At 40.7% G+C, this 18,546-nt stretch overlaps 1 protein-coding gene across 8 annotated transcripts in view; it reads right to left on the reverse strand.

Annotated features, from left to right (window-relative positions):
• Positions 1-18,546, reverse strand: part of DMD (dystrophin) — a 2,039,779-nt gene that overhangs the window by 148,114 nt on the left and 1,873,119 nt on the right. The window lies entirely within an intron of this gene.

The following is an 18,546-nucleotide window of genomic DNA, read 5'->3' on the forward strand; positions in this document are numbered from 1 at the left end:
TTGTTGCCTAAATAAATGACCTAGGTGCAAATGACCTCACTGCAGATAAGTAAGTGTGCGGGCTCAGAGTTTTCTTTTTCAGAGAATCTGAGAGAGAAAAATCACAGAGTTCTCTCCCCTCACCGCTTTCCCTCAGTCGAAGATTAAAGTGGTAGGGCTGTAAGGACGTGAAATTCAGGTTATGCTCGTCCGGGGCTAAACGGGCTTCTTAGGAAGCATCTGTATGTGTCAAACAGCTGTGGTTCCCAAAGTAGAGGGGGGCAGGATCCGCATCGCCTGCGGACTTTTGAGGAGTAAGGATGCCAGAGGTCCCAGCCCAGACCTACTGATTCAGAAAAGAGCAACTGAAGTTTGAGAACCGCTGGCACAGACTCTGAAGAAAACACCACCACCAATGGTGTGGCACAGTTGGTCTTTTGCTGTTACTTTCAAGAAATCTAAAAGGAAACCATTTCCAATGGAACATCTGATGGGCAAAGTGGCAGGGCCTGGACAGTTCAAATGTTGCTAATCTTAAAGTTTGCCATATGACGAGGCAGGTTAACTATGCAACATCATTCCAAGCCTGGGAATATTCCGCAAAGAAAGCCTTCATTAGCGCAGTAAGTTTTTGCGACCTTCACATAAGATCTTCGATTAGAGTCCCACGAGTATTTTTTTTAAATTTTTATTTATTTATGATAGTCACACAGAGAGAGAGAGAGAGACGCAGAGACACAGGCAGAGGGAGAAGCAGGCTCCATGCACCGGGAGCCCGACGTGGGATTCGATCCCCGGTCTCCAGGATCGCGCCCTGGGCCAAAGGCAGGCGCCAAACCGCTGCGCCACCCAGGGATCCCCCACGAGTATTTTAAGATGAACTCCCTTAGTGATTTTATTGTCTCCCTTTGCTCATTTATTTTGTTGGCCTGCTTTTCATCTTCTTTCAACTACTTCCTTTGCACTCTCTCTTCTGGTTGATTCATTCCACTTCAGTTTACAGTTTAAAACGTGTTCCCCTTTTTTCTTTTTAAATATCCTCTTTTTTTGCTCCACATTTTCTCCCCATAGAACGCTTGAGCTGAAGGGACACCGTGGACACCGATCTCCCTTTACTGTCTGCGACAGCAGGACGAAAGAGACAAGAACTAAACTACATGAACACAAGAGAAAAGGGGTGCCAAGTTTCTTCATTACCCTTGACAAACCAAATAAAAATGTAAACATTATCATGGAAGACTTGTGCGTGTAGGTAGGGTTGGTTTTGCTATTTTAAAGCAAATATAGCCCTTCTGCTGGCATTTTGCCTCCTAAATTGAGACTTATTAATGCTGTCTTTTAGCAATTTTGTGCCAGTGAGTGGTGGAGGCAGCTTCTATTATGGTCTGAGGGGGGCACACTAGGATTCCCTTTGGGTGAGGTTGTCCCTTGGTCAAGCTGCAGATTCTAGGTCTGCCCCTGTCTTTGTTGGGGGAGAAGGATTAGTATTCTGGCATGAGGAAGTTGTGGCCTTTGCTATTAATCAGTGACGAAATCTCCGTGTCAATGGGGCAAATCACTTAAATACTGTTTATGTTTATTTCAATGAAAAGACACAAACCTCACGGCATGGGCATTTGTACACATCAGAAATCAATCCTTTAAAGGTCTGCAACACTTGTGCTTTGTCAGGCTTCTCCTTTCTCATTTTATTCTGTTTTGTTTGTTTTGCACTTTTAAATTGCCCACGGAAGATTCAGGAGTGCTGATACGTTTCTCTAGAATATAAAGGCTCAAGTCTATTTCCTCACTGTTTACCTAGAAAACTATTAGGAACCATTCGTTGGACAACAAAAAAGAATGGAAAATAAGAAATCGCTATTCAGATTTTTTTTCTGGAATTTGACAGATGGCAATCCTCAAAAATACATCTTTAAGTTCTTTTTTAGACTGGAGTTATAGGCACTTGAAGACTTGTTCCCAACTCTTGATGTTATTTTAGAAATTACTCAAAGTATTATTAAGAAATGACACGGGCATCACAGTAACTGTTTTACTGTCAGTTTCAGTTAGATGATGAATTTTGCTTGTTAGGAAAAGGCATTGAGAAAAGACCGTAACATATATCTTCATTTCATATATAAATTCTATAATGATGCTATGTATGAAAATACATTGTTTATAGTAGCTGTTATTCCTGTTTTGATGTGAATTGGAGACCTGAATGGAACATGGGGCTCTGCCACCAGGAAAAACAAGTTGCAATTCTGACTCCAGAAATTACCACGAGCTATGCTCATCTGGATACCATGGTGAGAATGTGACCGTGCAAGGACTAGAGCAGGGAGTTTTGCTCTGAGGCCTATGCCACTCTACTATGCTGCCATGGGGAGATGCGGCCTCTTTTATTGTGGGGGAAGATCTGTATTTTTTTTCTTTTATGTACTCATAAGCAATCTCACTGCTGTCTGACAGCAGAGGAGAACAGGTTTGCTACAAATAGGGTTAAGGAAGGAATGAGATGGAATAAGGTGCAGGAAGGTGACCCAGTACATTTTTCCATACCCCAAACTCCAGTCTATGAACCCCTTAAATGTTGCATGTACTTAGAAAACTGAGGACCTCTCTGACCTAAGAGACTGTGCTGGATATCCCTTCATCCTCCCCTCCAGCTCTATTCTCTGCCCTTTTCTACTGGGCTCTGTGCCCCAGGAGGTCAGACCTCCAGGGATGTCATCAGTCAGGCTCTCTCAAGTTGTTTGGCTTTCTTTTGCTTTTAGCCAGCGGCAGGCCATGAGGAAGAGCCTACAGTAGGAGATAGAGGGCAGGAGAAGAGAGAGATTTGTGTATTTACTCCCCAAGCTCCCTCCTGTTGGCTTTCGACCTGGCAGTGGCTAAGTTCCTTTACTCACAGCCACAAGTCTTGCCAGGTGGTCATTCCCAAAGTAACAGCAATTTCCAGGTCCTCCCTTTGCTCTTGTCCTCCCCCTGACACTGCTCTTGTTTTTGTAAATAGCCTTCTTCTTACTTTCTTTTCAAGTACCACTTCTGAATGTATCATCTATTTTTCCCAGGCTCCTGACCAAACAGGAAGCCATCCAGTCAAAGCCACCCTCTGGGTCACTAAATTGGATGCTGAGTGGGGACTCCTGATGGAGGAATAAGTTAACTCCACCTGTTGGAGCCAAAAAGAAGACTGCTTTCATTCACTGAACAGCTCTTTCTAGAAGCCTCCTCTGTAGGTCCAAAAGGAGCTGCTGGTCCGTTGGGGGTAAAGGCAAATCAAGGATAATGAATGGTGATAACAGCAGGTGTGAAGGTAAAGAGGCCACAAAGAGCTTTTTCTTTTCAAGAGTTTGGGGGAGGGGTTCGGGTCTATTTGATCTTTGGGAGAGAATGTCAAAAGAGAGATTCTGTAGGTGGGCAAATTGAGAAGGACGTAGCAAGAGGATTCAAAGTTTGACCTGCGTCCTGCAAGGTGTGAATTCAAGCACGAGTGTGGTCCCTTGTATCTGCCTTTTAGAAAAAGCACTTAGGAAAATGGAGTGGGGGCTGGGTCAGAAGAGTCTGGAATTAGGCGACCAGATACAAGCAGACTGCAGTATGACAAGGAGCTGAGCAACAGTGGCAGCGAGTAGAGAAATAAGAAGGCTAAACACTACGGGAGTCATGGCTGATGAGATGCACGGATGGAAGAAAGGGAAGACGGAGGACCGTGGGCCTCAAGCTTGGCCACCAGTGCGTCTCACCACCCCACAATTCTGATCTCATTGGCCTCGGCATGGGATTTTTTTTTTTTATATTGTTGTTCAGTTTGCCAACATATAGCAAAACACCCAGTGCTCATCCCATCAAGTGCCCCCCTCAGTGCCTGTCACCCAGTCACCCCCACCCCCTGCCCACCTCTGTTTCCACCACCCCTTGTTCGTTTCCCAGAGTTAGGAGTCTCTCATGTTCTGTCTCCAAGGGATTTTTAAGAGGATTCTCCTAGGCGGCCAAGGTTGAGTCACTGCTCTAAGGTGAATCCCAAACCTGGGTGAGTAATATTCGCCAAGCCAGGAATGTCAGGAGGAGGGGGCAGGTTCAGGCAGAAGAGGGTCAGGGAGAGAGGACCAATTCAGTCTGAAGCATGATGAGTCTGAGGTGTGATGCAAAGGCAGTTGGACATCTGAGTCTGGAGCTTGGAGGGAAGATATCTGCACTAGGGCTGCTGGTGTGACAAGTCAGTGCTGTAGGGTCACGGGTTTGGATGAGCCCCATACCGTGCCTGCTTGGAGGGTGCGAAAGGCCTAGGGCAGAGGCCAAGCTGCTCTGATCTTCCACAAATACATCCTTTTCTTTTTAGGCTGCTTGCGGTTCAGTGTGGGCCAGATTTTTCCCTTGCAAAATGAGGAGCAGAAAGGGAAAGGACAGGGAATGGTTTGCACCGGGCACTTGGCACTTGCGGGGAGATGGCTGTGAGTGGCTTCCCTGCCCCCAAGAGGCCAGCTACCTCTAGCTCCAAGAATCTCTAGCAGAGCTGTTTGTGTTCCCTAGCCAATCTTTACTATCACCTGCATCGTTTTATAAAAATCATTTGGAGGGGAGGTACTCCTTCCGTTAAGCATAATACATATTTTACAGTAAAACTTCAGCATTTGCACATTAGCAAATGCGGAACGATTCCATGTTTCTCTGTGCATGGTACAAGTATGAGGCCTGAACAGTGACTTGGCCATCCAACAGATGCTTACAGTGGTGGGTGAGTCACTGCTAGTTGGGGCAAATACCATGGTGTACTAATTAAAATATGTGTAACTATCTCTTTAGATCAGTCTGAAAACCAGCATCTTCTGGATATCAGAATATCCAGTCAGCTCACATTAACTAGTAAATGAAGAGGCCTCTACATTCAGACACAGAGTACTTCACACCCACACAAAAGCCTATTTTTTTCAGGCCCTTCCCCTGCAGGGAGACAGAGTAAGCCAGGCTGAGGAAAGTTCTCTGAGCCAGCTGCCATCCAAACCAGAGATTTCACCAAATGGGTTCCCAGTCGAATTCGGCTTCCCTTCCATGCAGCTTTCTTTTAATAAGATTTTTCAAAGCTTCCCAGAGCCACCTATATCACACCGAACATCTGAAAGGATGTGAAGTTTAGCATCTTCACTAAAATAAAGCCACACTTCATTAACCTCACAGGCCAGTGGTTGCTTCCTGGGTACCTATTAGCCTGAGGCTACAGCGCTACCCTGTGTATAGAAAACTCACTGCCACTTGCTAGAAATGGGTAACTGGTTAAGGTGGTTCCAGCAGAACGATGACAGCATTCCTGGTCTACCTTAACAAGGCTCAAAGCTATAACTATCTGTCTGCCTTTCCCAAACGATTGTGCCAAATAACAGGAATTTCAAAACTAGGCAGAAATTCTGACACTCTGCATAATCTCCCTTCCTCTTCAGCTACAAATAAGGCTTTGTATTCGATTAGACTCACAGCAGGTGAAAACCCCAATTAGTGAATTCATTCTGGGGCCTCTTTTTACCTTCCTCCCACACACCACATTAAAAAAAAAAAGTAAATAAATAATAAGGCAAGTAAGTCTCAGTCTTCTCCCAGACCACAAGTAAATTAACCCTTAGATCTACCCAAACCCTTTACCACATAAAGAATTTCCACAGGAAAATGGGGGGTGGGGAGGTGTTGAAAGAGCTGTCCTTCTTGACTTCATAATGGGGCTTACAGAAAATTCTCTTTTGCCAGATGTTATTGTTTTCCTCAAATCCGTAAATACTCAGATTTTCTGATCTAGAAATTACAGTTTTTCTTTCTACCTGAAAACTCACAAAGCCAATATTATCTAAAGAATGATTAATGGACAGTCTGCTGCAAGAGAGAATGATTTTTAAGTTATGTTCTGATTTTGGTGTATTTGAGGTGAGAGAAAATATTACATTTTAGTTTTTACAATATGATTTGGCCTTAGGAAGTGCACAAAGTCTATATTTCACACTTTGTAAATATTTATTTGTCAAAAGAAATTCATAATTGGACAAGGATACAGGTTTGGTTTGAACATTCAGAAAAAAAAGCAAGACAGCTTTAGTTCTTAGAGTGATTTACTTACACTTTGTCAATTGCTTCTCTGGAAATAATTCACAACCCAGTTTTATTTATGAGCATATGATTAAAAAAGAGCAGCTTTGTCTTTTTTAATTGTTTTAGTCCTGTCACTTTTCTTGAAACAAGTCGTAGGACTTATTATCCACAAGAAAACACTGAACATATATCAAATAGCAACGCAGCTTTTAGAAGTAGTCATCTGTTACTGTCAGAAGTTCATTTCATTTTGAGGCTTTTTAATTAAAATGCAAAATTCTACATACATGCCTGCCTAAATTACCCGTTCTGAAACACTCAAATTTCATAAAAAAAAAGTTAAATGCTAATGTAACCATTTTTAATACTTTTGACTTGGTTCTTGAGATGGGGTGGGGGGGAGGAAAGTAAACAAAGGAATTACCAGTCAATTAAGTGAACAAAGAAGTCATCCTAAATTGAAACAGGTAAGGAAGATTTAATATTCAAATGTTATCAAATGAAGACACCAGTGTTTTTTTCCCCCTCCCTTTGAGATGAATATCTACCAGAATCTAAAGCAGCTTTTTAATCTTTAGCCAGTGTAGCTGTATATTCGGCAGAGGCATGAAGGCGAGCAAGGCAGAGCTCCGGACCATTTCTGCCCCTTAGAGGCCACTTAACCCCTCTGGATCTCTGTTGACTCATCTGTAAAATTCAGATACTACTGCATTGGGCCATCCTGTGGGTCAAATGACATAATGACTGGGAAAGCGATCTGAAGGCCGGGGGGATGCTATGTTAGTACAAAGTAGCCTGTTGTGCAGTCACAATTCCTTAAAAGAGAACCCAGTATGTCCAGGAATACTGTTGGGAACACAGCACAAAATAAATTCAGCATAGACACTTTCACTTGCCATTTTTAGACTGCTGTATGAGGGGAAATGAGCGGTCTCAGAGTTTGTCTTGCCTTTTTAGCAATTTGCAAAAGGAGCCTTTCCTTCTTCTGTTTTTTACATCTAAGAAGGAAGCAAGTGGGTAAAATAAAGTAAGATTTTTTTGCAAGATAAATCAGTAACCACAAGCCTGAGATAGGAGTAAAATGTGCACTGTTTTGCTATCATACTTGGGGGGGCCGAGGTTAAAATATCCATACTATACACACATGTTCAAAGGTGTATTCACGTTCGTATTGTCAAGGAGCAGAACCCTGGAGTAGTGAGAGAAACAGTGAATATGGGTTTGGCCAGAGACAGTGGGAGACAAAGATCCCCTGCACCCTGATGGAGAAGTCCTCTTGGGGACAGGCCTTCAACAGCCAGGGTGTCATCAGGACTCCCCAGGGGCAGACACGGACCGGAATCCATAAAGGGGGAAATGAAGGTTAAAACCAATTTAACCACTTAATGATTTACCAAGGGCTGAATCTTGTACTCTAGCTCTGGTTTCTTTTTGTCAAGGCTTTATTTTGTGGTTGTTGTTTTTGAAGATAAAAGGAATATGAATGTAAGGAATTTCAATTCATTCACGGATCCCTGAGAATTTTTTTTCATGTGCTGTACCTAGAATAAATTTCTCTATTACATATTTCCCTATATTCATTTCTTCAGATGACTATGATCATGATGTATTTATTGGGCACTTATGTATGTCTTTGCCTATTAGTTAAACTCTTTCTTTAAAAAGATTTTATTTATTTGACAGAGAGCACAAGCAGGAGGAGGGGCAGAGGGAGAGGGAGAAGCTCTCTACTGAGCAGGAAGCCCACTCTGGGGCTGGATCCCAGAACCCTGGAATCATGACCTGAGCCAAGGGCAGACACTCAACCGACTAAGCCCCCAGGCGCCCACCAATCAGTTAAACTCTTTTCACTGTTCTTTACTATTAGTAAAACCTAGAAAGTGTCTGGAGGATGGACATGGAAATAGTTTAAAATTTCAGCAACCAGGTTCTATGACCAGGGCCACCCAAATATAGTGTAGACTTTAAGAGGAATCTAGAGTGTGTGTGTGTGGGAGGGGAGATAGACTCATGTATGAGGAAACACAGTATCAGATAGATTGTGAGTACAGAAGCAGAGACATGAAAAAGGAAGCAAAAGGGAAAGGTGGTTTGACCTACTGGGATTAAGGAACACACATGGCAATGAAGAGTTAACTAGGTTTAATTCACCAGGTTTTATGTATGTTTTTGTTAGTACATGAAGAACAGAAGCAAAGTTTCTTAAGTTGACTCTGTGAGCTAATCTCTCATATTAATAATTTACTAAAGCACAGATTTTTAAATGTTAACATACTGCTGTGTTATACAATCAGATTATCCTCTTTTTGGAATTCAAAAAAGAGTTGGGCCAATATTGGCTTTTGTATCTCAGGAAGGTTAATATTCAGAAAATATTACTGTCTCCGGGTACTTGGGTGGCTCAGCAGTTTAAGCGTCTGACTTCAGCTCAGTCATGATCTCAGGGTCCTGGGATCAAGCCCTGCGTGATCTCTGTGCTTAGTGGGGAATCTGAGATTCTCTCTCTCTCTGCCCCTCCCCTGCTCGTGCTCTCTCTCTCTCTCTCTCAGATAAATAAAATCTTAAAAAAAGGAAAAGAAAATATACTCTCCACACTAGAATATCAAATCCCATTCTTGAGTTACTATCAAGACTCTAGTGTGGGAATCTACATCCTTACAGGTAGCATTACTCTCATCCCTTAGAAGCCTTTCCTCATATGATGGGAAGACAAGAAAAAAAAATTGGCATCATCTGTACTTGTGAATATTTCTCTTTTTAAAGAGAATTTAATTTGGAGTGGAAGGAAACAAGCATGGGAAAGAAGGTATGAGGCAGAATGGAAATGTATGCCAAGTAGACTATTAAAATAGTCTAGTTAAGAGAGGCTGGGCAAAATGGGTGAAGGGAAGTGGGAGGCACAGGCTTCCAGTTATGGACTGAGTAAGTTACAGGAAAAAAAAAGTTCAGCAGAGGGAATACAGTCAATGGTATTCTAGTAGCGTTCTGTGGTGACAGACGGGAGCTACACTTGTGGTGAGCACAGCATAGCTTATAGAGTTGTCCAATTGCTATGTTGAACACCTGAAACTAATGTAACATTGTGTGTCAACTGTACTTCAATAAAAAAATCAGATCCTTTGTGCTGTAGGTATCTTTGAAAAAAAAAAAACAGAGAGAGAGGATGAAAGCCTGAATTAAGAAAGCAGCACTGGGAATTGGTGGCACAGTTGAACCCAAGACAGGTTACACGATACAATCAATTCTACTTTTCAACCAAGTAGATGTGAGAACTGGAGGAAAGAGAAGACTCTAGGATTTTTGATAATGGTACCACTAAGTTGAGGATTCATATCTGTGTATACATACATTGTATTTATAACTCATATTGTTCCATAAAACCTGTAGTGCAATTTATAAGAATGAATTAATCTCAGAAATGAATAGATTAAATCCAGGATTAAGAAAATATAAATAGAATACAACATTAAGAAGGGAGGAAAAGTTAGAGCACAGATTTGAAGATCATCGGGCTTGATACAGTCTGTAAAATTTAGCTATGCACACCCACCAGAATGAGAAAGACAGACAACACCAGCATGGAGGAGGATGTAAAGCAACTAGAACTCTCTTGCTTTGCTGATGGAAATGTAAAGTGGTACAACCACATTGAGAAACTGGCCGAATGTATACAAGCTGAACACGTGCATACCTAACGACCCAGAAATGCCATTCCTTGATGTATTTCCAAAAGGAATGTATACATATATTCACCAAAAGACACATTTTAAAATGCTTCTAATATAATTCTTTGTATCAGTGTCAATCAGCAATATAACATATAAATCACAGCATAGTCACATAGTGGAATACAATATAGCAATGAGAATGAACTTCATATGACACTATGGATGAATGTGAGTTTTAAAAAGCGAGACACAAGAGAATACATGCTATAAGATTCCATTTACATGAAGTACATAAATAGGCCAGATTAATTTATGGTGTTCAAATTCAAGATAGTGGTTACCCTTGGAGGGTGGGTAATGACTGGAAAGTGGGCCTGGAGGGGGGCTTCTGGGGCTGATAATGTTCTGTTTCTTGATCTGGATGTGGGTTATGGAAGTATGTTCAGACTGAAAATTCATTGTACCATATACTTAAGATGAAACCTTTTTCTGTATGTCATTCTTTTCTTTTCTTTTTTTCTTTTTAAAGATTTTATTTATTTATTCAGGAGAGACACACAGAGGGAGAGAGAGAGGCAGAGACACAGGCAGAGGGAGAAGCAGGCTCCATGCAGGGAGCCTGACATGGGACTCGATCCTGGGTCTCCAGGATCAGGCCCTGGGCTGAAGGCGGTGCTAAACCGCTGAGCCACCCGGGCTGCCCTGCCAATATTTTCAAAGCAAAGTTTTTGAAAGGGGTTATGATTTGGCTGTGGGCTTCCTGGATGCTGAAGCAAAAGAAAAAGGGGAGCAGGAAATAAACTTGATTTTATTATTTGGATTCTTGATAAGGGGAAAGGAACATAATTCTTTAAGTGAAGCAAAGCAAAATCTTGGTTCTCTGCTCTTAGATCTAAATAAAATTACTGCATCGTTTGTCAAATAGGAGAAGACACTGCATGATGTCAATCTTCGGCAAAATCCCTTCATAGTTGTCTTTACAGTGCCCCTCAACATAACTGTCTGATGCACCTGAGCTAAAGCCATCTTATTGGAATCAAAGCAAAGTGAGCCAAGAATGCCACTTTCTGATGGCCAGGCCTGAGTTCGGGATAAAACATGGTACGGTATTTTTTCAAACTGTAGGTCATGAACTATTAATAGGATGTGAAATTCATATAGTGCATCATCACTAATATTGTATTCTTAATAAGGATTGTATTTATTTATTTGAGAGAGTGGAGTGAGAGAGAGAAAGAGAGAGAGCATGTGAGCACAAGTGGAAGGGAAGGGCAGAGGCAGAGGGAGAAGCAGACCGTCAATTGAGCAGGGAGCCTGACGTGGGGCTAGATCCCAGGACTCCAGGATCACGACCTGAGCTGAAGGCAGACTCTTAACCCACTGAGCTACCCAGACACCCCACTAATATTGGTTTTAATGACAAAAGAACAGAAAATACGAGAATGAATTATACCATAAGGATAAGCAATGTTTTGTGAAACTCTTCTTTCCACATACAAACACGGAGAAATAGATATAGATAACATGTGTGTGTGTGCATGCATGTCTGCACTGGGATGATACATAAAATGTAATTTTTATTGTGGACTGGCTAAAAAACAGGAAGGCTAGAGACCTCCACTGCATGGAGAGAAAGATAGAATGTGTACCTATCAGATGGTTATACAGCTAGTTCCTAGACGAAGATTTGGAAGTAAGCTGGGCACTCGGCTCACAGTTTTATTCCCTGGTAAGGGCTGGAGCATTACAAGAGACCAGAGGGGCATTCCAAGATTCAAGAGGGGAAACCAGCTGGGGAGGCGTTCGTTCATCAAATCTGAAGTTCTCCCCACATGGGGTGCTGCAGGGGCTGAGACTATGCTCTGAGCTTTAGGGAGGGTCCTTTCTGCCAGCTGTTCATTGAGGTGACGGGATAAGAGTACACTCGGAATCACTCAGCCTTTTCTTTTTATTCCAAATGACATGGTGATATTGCCACATTGCAGAAGGAAAAACATTGCTGCTAAAAGTATTGTCAAGGGGAGTAACTAGTAGCTCACACCACTGCACACAACTGCGTATTGCCTGTCTGAGCAGCGCACTGCAAAACATAAACCGAGAAATAATCCTTCTGCTCTCTGCAATGGGACCTCCTGTGAAGCCCTTGCTAGCAAGAGTGCCCATGTGTGGGCCAACAAATTGGCAAGTGTATGCCTGACAAGATGGTGACAATTTAGGGCTGAAAGATGCCCATTCTATTAAATACCTATAAATCCATCCTATTAAGTGCTTGGGGAAATTTCCTCTGAGTAAGTATTTATAAAGACTGATAATGACTAGATTTGTACGAAAGAAAAAAGATTCTTATCTGATTGTAGGAACACGTTAGCCAGTCCCTAGCTATGGGGAGATGAAGCATATTAAGAGTCAAAATAACAACATCTTTGAGAATAAAATTCTCTTCAAGAGAATGACCAACCAGGAGAATAACCAGAAAAGAAGTCATAATCCTTCTTTCTTCAGCATTTAATTACAGCACAGGGATATGCTGTAGTAATAAGTGATTAATTAACTATATTTCTCATTAGTATTTTTCATCTTTGAAAATCACCAGACTATAGATACTTTATTTCCACCATTGCCCATTAAGCTACATACCAACTGCTTAGCCCAACGTGATTACTCACAAATTAAGAATTATCAGAGCACATCTCATTTTATCTACACCTAAATTCAGAGTCCTCTCAGTCTGCAAAAGAACATGCTGGTAACTTTTCTCTAACACTGCAATATACTGCAAAATGGCCACAAATTCTCGCCCCTCCCTGGTACTTGTCATCTAGTTGCTTGTTAACTAAGATAACACTTGGTATGAATACAATAGACAAATAGACACGTGACCCATAAGGTTATTTTTGTCTTGTGCTTCTCAAAATTACAATTTCTGAGGTGAGGTAGAACAAGTATACAATCTTTCCCAGCCTTACTCATCACATCCCCAACCTAGAAAACAACCCGAATGTCCACCAGTGGGGAAATGGAAAGACAAAATATGGTATTATCCATACAACAGAAAGTACTCTGCAATTAAAGAGGAATGAACTACTGATTTTCAACTACTGATAATGCAAACTCATTATGCTAAGAGTAAGAAACCATATACACAAAAAATACTGTACAAGTCCATTTATATAAAATTCTTCAAAATACATGCTAATCCAGGGGCCATGGGTAAGGGGAAGAATGGTTGGCAAAGGGGCACGAGGTTGTTTTGGGGGAATGAGAATGTTTTAGCAGTGGTTTTATGGGTGTACATATATAAAAAATCAGTGTACATCAGTATTGCACACTTTATTTTATTTTATTGTGTATATTTTTATTGGAATTCGATTTGCCAACATATAGCATAACACCCAGTGCTCATCCTCAGTGCCCATCACCCAGTCACCCCAACCCCCCCGCCCACCTCCCTTTCCACCACCCCTTGTTCGTTTCCCAGAGTTAGGAGTCTCTCATGTTCTGTCTCCCTCTCTGATATTTTCACTCATTTTCTCTCCTTTCCCTTTATTCCCTTTCACTAATTTTTATATTCCCCAAATGAATGAGACCATATAATGTTTGTCCTTTTCCAATCGACTTATTTCACTCAGCATAATACCCTCCAGCTCCATCCACGTCGAAGCAAATGGTGGGTATTTGTCGTTTCTAATGGCTGAGGAATATTCCATTGTATACATAGACCACAGCTTCTTTATCCATTCATCTGTCGATGGACACCGAGCCTCCTTCCACTTTTTAGCCATTGTGGACATTGCTGCTATAAACATTGGGGTGCAGGTGTCCCGGCGTTTCACTGCATCTGTATCTTTGGGGTAAATCCCCAGCAGTGCAATTAGTATTGCACACTTTGAATGGATGCAGTTTATTGTGTATAAATGATCTTTAATAAAGTTGATTTTTAAAGTGTTTTTTAAAAGGCATTTGCTGGGCAGCCCTGGTGGCGCAGCGGTTTAGCGCCACCTTCAGCCCAGGGTGTGATCCTGGAGACCCGGGTTCAGGTCCCTCGTCGGGCTCCCTGCATGGAGCCTGCTTCTCCCTCTGCCTGTGTCTCTGCCTCTCTTTCTCTGTGTCTCTCATGAATAAATAAATAAAACCTTTAAAAAAAGGCATTTGCCCTAAAATCAAATTTAATGTTCAAAAATGTATACAAGTGGGCAGAAGATGAGGTGCATTACACAGGATGTTTATATAAATATAGGACAGATTCAGGTCATGCTGTCAGTCCCTTCTAGTTAATTCTGAAAATATCAAAACATTAGATTCAGAAGTGACCTTAAAGGTTAATGAATTACATCCTCTCATCCAATACGGAAATTGCCTTTAGGGGTGAAGCAGTCATTTCAGCTTTGAGTGTCTTCTGCAAGGGGAGTTTATTTCATTTTAAGGTGGTAGGTTCAGTTTTTTGGTAGCTCAATTATAATATTTTCTTTAAAAATCCACAAAATTTTGTGCAATATTTACTTAAAATTGGCCTTCTTATAACTCTCACATATGTAGCTGAATCTGTTCTCAGGGCAAAACAGGGAAAAAGAAACAAAACCCACAACAAAACCACCAAAATGCAATAAAACACATTGAATCTTGCTTTCTAAATATTGGAGCCCCCCCCCCCATTACATTCTCCTTAATACTACATCTCTCTAAGCCAAATCTAAATACCTGCATTTGCTTCTATGTTTTTTCTTATAGAATATAGCCTATAGGCTGTTGGCTATCCTGGGGATACTTTGAGCAAAAAGATCCATTGAAAATGTGATATTTGGCATGGAGTAAGTGGGATGCTTAGAGCCCCTTCTTTGCCTGTATTAACGCCATCTACAACTGTTGCAACATTTTCGTTTTGTAAATGCTGTATCACACTTTTTGTTCATTCTGTACTTATGGGTCGCTAAAAGTCTCAAGGGGTTTTAAACATAATCTAGTATTAATTAAGGTCTCGTTCCTCCCGTGTTTTTAAATTACTTGAGTCTAAATGTGAGATTTATGTCCTATTTAAATATGCCTTCATATTTCATCTCCTAATAAGAACTGATCTTTCTGATTTAAATCTACTAATATTTTGATGTATTTATCATATAAAGTATTTACAACTTCCATCAATTTCTTTTTTTTAAGATTTTTAAAAAATTTTATTTATTCATGAGACACACACACACACACACACACACACACACACAGAGGCAGAGACACAAGCAGGCTCCACACAGGTAGCCCGATGTGGGACTTGATTCCAGGTCCCCAGGATCACGCCCTGGGCTGAAGGCAGCTCTAAACCACTGAGCCACCCGGGCTGCCCTATCAGTTTCAAATGTATTAATTAGTGCAGTGACTATCTATATCTCTCTCTCAACAAGTGAGTAGCTATTGTGGATTCAGTTCTATGAGGTAGTAAAGAAACCAAAATGGACCAAAAGGGTTTCTACCTTATTGGCATTCATAGACTACAGCAGGAGACAGATATATAAACAATCACAACTCAGATAAATGCTGGTGGAAAGCTGTGCTTGCTGAATAGAGCAAAGAAGGGTTCACAGAGGTAGTGATACCTGGGCAAAATTGGCTAACGGAGGTACCAGGCAGAGGGCCAGGGTGACAAAAGAAGAGTTGATGGAAAAAGCAGCAGCTGTGTGCAAAGGGTTGCATATTTCCAATATGGGGCCAAGGACAGACCTGCTACTGCATGGTAATCCTCATCCATCAATTGACATTCTTTGGGTGCTTTTGTTTATCAGCTGCAAATTCACTCTATTATCCAGCCTACTCTTCTTTCTCTTGTTCCCAAGACTGTCAAAAGAAAACTTGAATAATATGGCATAAAATCCTAAGATCTACTGTCTGTAACAGTCTTCTCTTGTAACCAGCCAGTAGCCAAAATAGAAATGGAACTGAGGTTAGTTTATCAAGACAAGTTTTGAGGATATCACTCTGACTCCCAAGGGGTAGGTTTTTGCAAGTACTCCTTATTTAGCTCTTCAGTGTCATTTTCTAGAATTGCAGCATTCATTAACATCAACCTGATTGGTTTGTAATTTTTTTTAAATTTATCTTATTTTTTAAAGGTCAAAATAATGTTTTCTTTTTGCCTTGTGTGACATCACCAGTACCCTTCCCATGTTTCCTCCATTCCCACCACCAGTAGCTCTTTCCAGGGCAGGAGAAGTAAAGTTTTAATTGCTGTTAGGTGGACAGAATGCACTCCTGTTGAGTAGAAAGGGGCTCTGCACCCAAATTGGGGTTGGACACTAAAATCACATGACAGCACTTCTAACAAATGAGATCTGGTCTCAGAATCGCTTTTAGTTTATTTTTTCAAGGTTTTATTTTTTTTAATTTTATTTTTAAAAAATTTTTAAATTTTTTTCAAGGTTTTATTTTTAAGTAATCTCTACACCCAATGTGGAGCTCGAACCTATAACCCTGAGATTGAGAGTCCCGTGCTCTACTGACTGAGCCAGCCAAGTGCCCTTTGATTTTATTTATTTGTTGACAACAAAAGTGTTATGAGTTGAGATTGTCTCTAGAATAGTCTAGAAAAGAATCCTTTTCCCATTAAACCTGAATAGAAGTTTGGTTGGATTTATGTCATCTTAAAAATCAGGATATTCAGGGGATCCCTGGGTGGCTCAGCGGTTTAGCGCCTGCCTTTGGCCCAGGGCGTGATCCTGGGGTCCGGGGATCAAGTCCCGCATCAGGCTCCCTGCATGGAGCCTGCTTCTCCCTCAGCCTGTGTCTCTGCCTCTCTCTCTCTCATGAATAAATAAATAAAATCTTAAAAAAAAAAGAATGAAAAAAGAAATATTTAAAAAAAATCAGGATATTCACCTAAAAAGCCAGGAATCTGAAGGTTTCAGACTGTATTAAATTGTTCTTTACTTGCCTGTGGCCCTAATGAATTTGTGACTGGCAGTAAAGAAGTGGTTCTTTATTTCTGACATATAAGTCATAGTAGTTGCAGTGAAGGGGTTAAGAAGGTTAGAAGGGGGAACCCTGCTTTGGCTATATTCAGTGAGCACAGCTTTCGACCAGCACTTATCCGACTGAGTTGGGATTGTTTAAACATCTGTCTCCTGCCGTAGTCTATAAATGCGAAGAAGACAGGACCATTTTGATCCACTTTGGTCTTTTTTTACTATGTAATATAACCGAATCCATTGTTTTATTGCTTTTCAGTGGTTGTTTTTCCATTTGGTAAGTAAAGAAGGTAACACACCTAGCTGTTTTAGTCCTACAGCAAAACTAATGTTTAATTACTTCTCTGAAATTGCACCCTAATCTCCAGTTTGCATCACCCAGGAGCTTCATATATTTTGGCAGATTTTAACTATAGCTGAATAATTGGCATATATTTATATTTAATTGTAATCAAATGTACAGACACAGATGCAAAACAAAGACTTTGCTCAAAGCTCCCTTTATAGATGAAATATGATTATTGAACTTAACAGTAGACCATTCACTGGGGGAAAGTGGTTGATGTACTTCTTCCCTCCACTTTTCTACCCTTTGGTGACATTGGTTGTATTTCAAGATTCTGAGTGCTGTAAATGAACACTTTACTGGAGCAGCATCTTTACCTACAGCAAAAAGAAATGTGTTACCCAGGACTAATAAAGTCGTTTATGAGTTTCAATGAAGAGCAAATGCAAATGGAAAAAAATTCCATTATTTATTAGCAGTAAACCTGGTATTTTTCTGTAAAGCAGTTTTCACAGAAGCTCTACTTATGTTAGCTTTTCCTAAACCTTGCTGCAAAGTGTCAGTTCTTTCTAATATATAATCAAGGGAATTTTGTGTGGGGAAGAAAACTTCTCATCTTCGTAAAGGACAGTTAGAGGAGAGCTGGGAAAAACAAGAATGCCCGTGCATGAGGATTAAGTGTGAACATAGGAATCAAATGCATTCCAACCATTATTTTAAAAACACTTATCCAAAAAGGGTTTTTTTTTGAATTAAGGAGTCTGATTTCCAACTTTAGACTATTTCCAAATTTAATAATACGCATTATCCTGAAAAAAGAAGGCAAATACACTTATTATCCCCAAATAATCCCGAATTAAATTTCTTGAGTGTTTTTTTCTTATTAAATTTCCTTACTTTTTGTATGAATTGATTAATGTATTTTTTTTTTACTTTTCTAACCAGAAGAAACTTTAGTAACCTTTAATAATAATGAATTCAATCAAATTTTAGGTGAAATTTTTAGTGAAGGAGCCAAGAGAGTCTGATTAGGTTGCACCTAAAATTTTACTTTTTATGTAAAATTTAACAAAAGCACAATTGAAATTTGGGAAAAAAATCCTCTGGAGAAATGAACATGGCTATGTTTTCACAGAAGAGGTTTGCATTTATCTTTTCAACCTGGCAAATTTAAATCCAGGACATGAATTCAGACAGTAGAGTGTCTGAATACTGAGGAAAGGCAAAAATATGTCCAACCCTACTTACCCACTGAATTATGTTTTTTTTTAAAGTTTTACTTATTTGAGAGAGAGAGAGAGAAAGAGAGAGAGGAGGGGCAGAGAGAGACAGAGAGGGGAAGCAAACTCATGTTGATCACGGAGCCCAATGTGATACTCCATCCCAGGACCCTGAGATCAGGACCTGAGCTGAAACCAAGAGTCTAATGCTCAAACGTTGGCGCCACCCAGGTGCCCCTGAATTATGTGTTTAAAATTTTTTTTTAGATTACTTATTTATTTGAGAGAGAGAACGAGTGAGGGAAGGGCAGAGGGAGGAGACTCCCTGCTGAGCAGGGAGCCTGATGTGAGGCTCGATTCTGGATCACAACCTGAGCATAAGGCAG

Source organism: Nyctereutes procyonoides, unplaced genomic scaffold (genome assembly GCF_905146905.1).
Source record: "Nyctereutes procyonoides isolate TBG_1078 unplaced genomic scaffold, NYPRO_anot_genome, whole genome shotgun sequence".
NCBI lineage: Eukaryota > Metazoa > Chordata > Mammalia > Carnivora > Canidae > Nyctereutes > Nyctereutes procyonoides.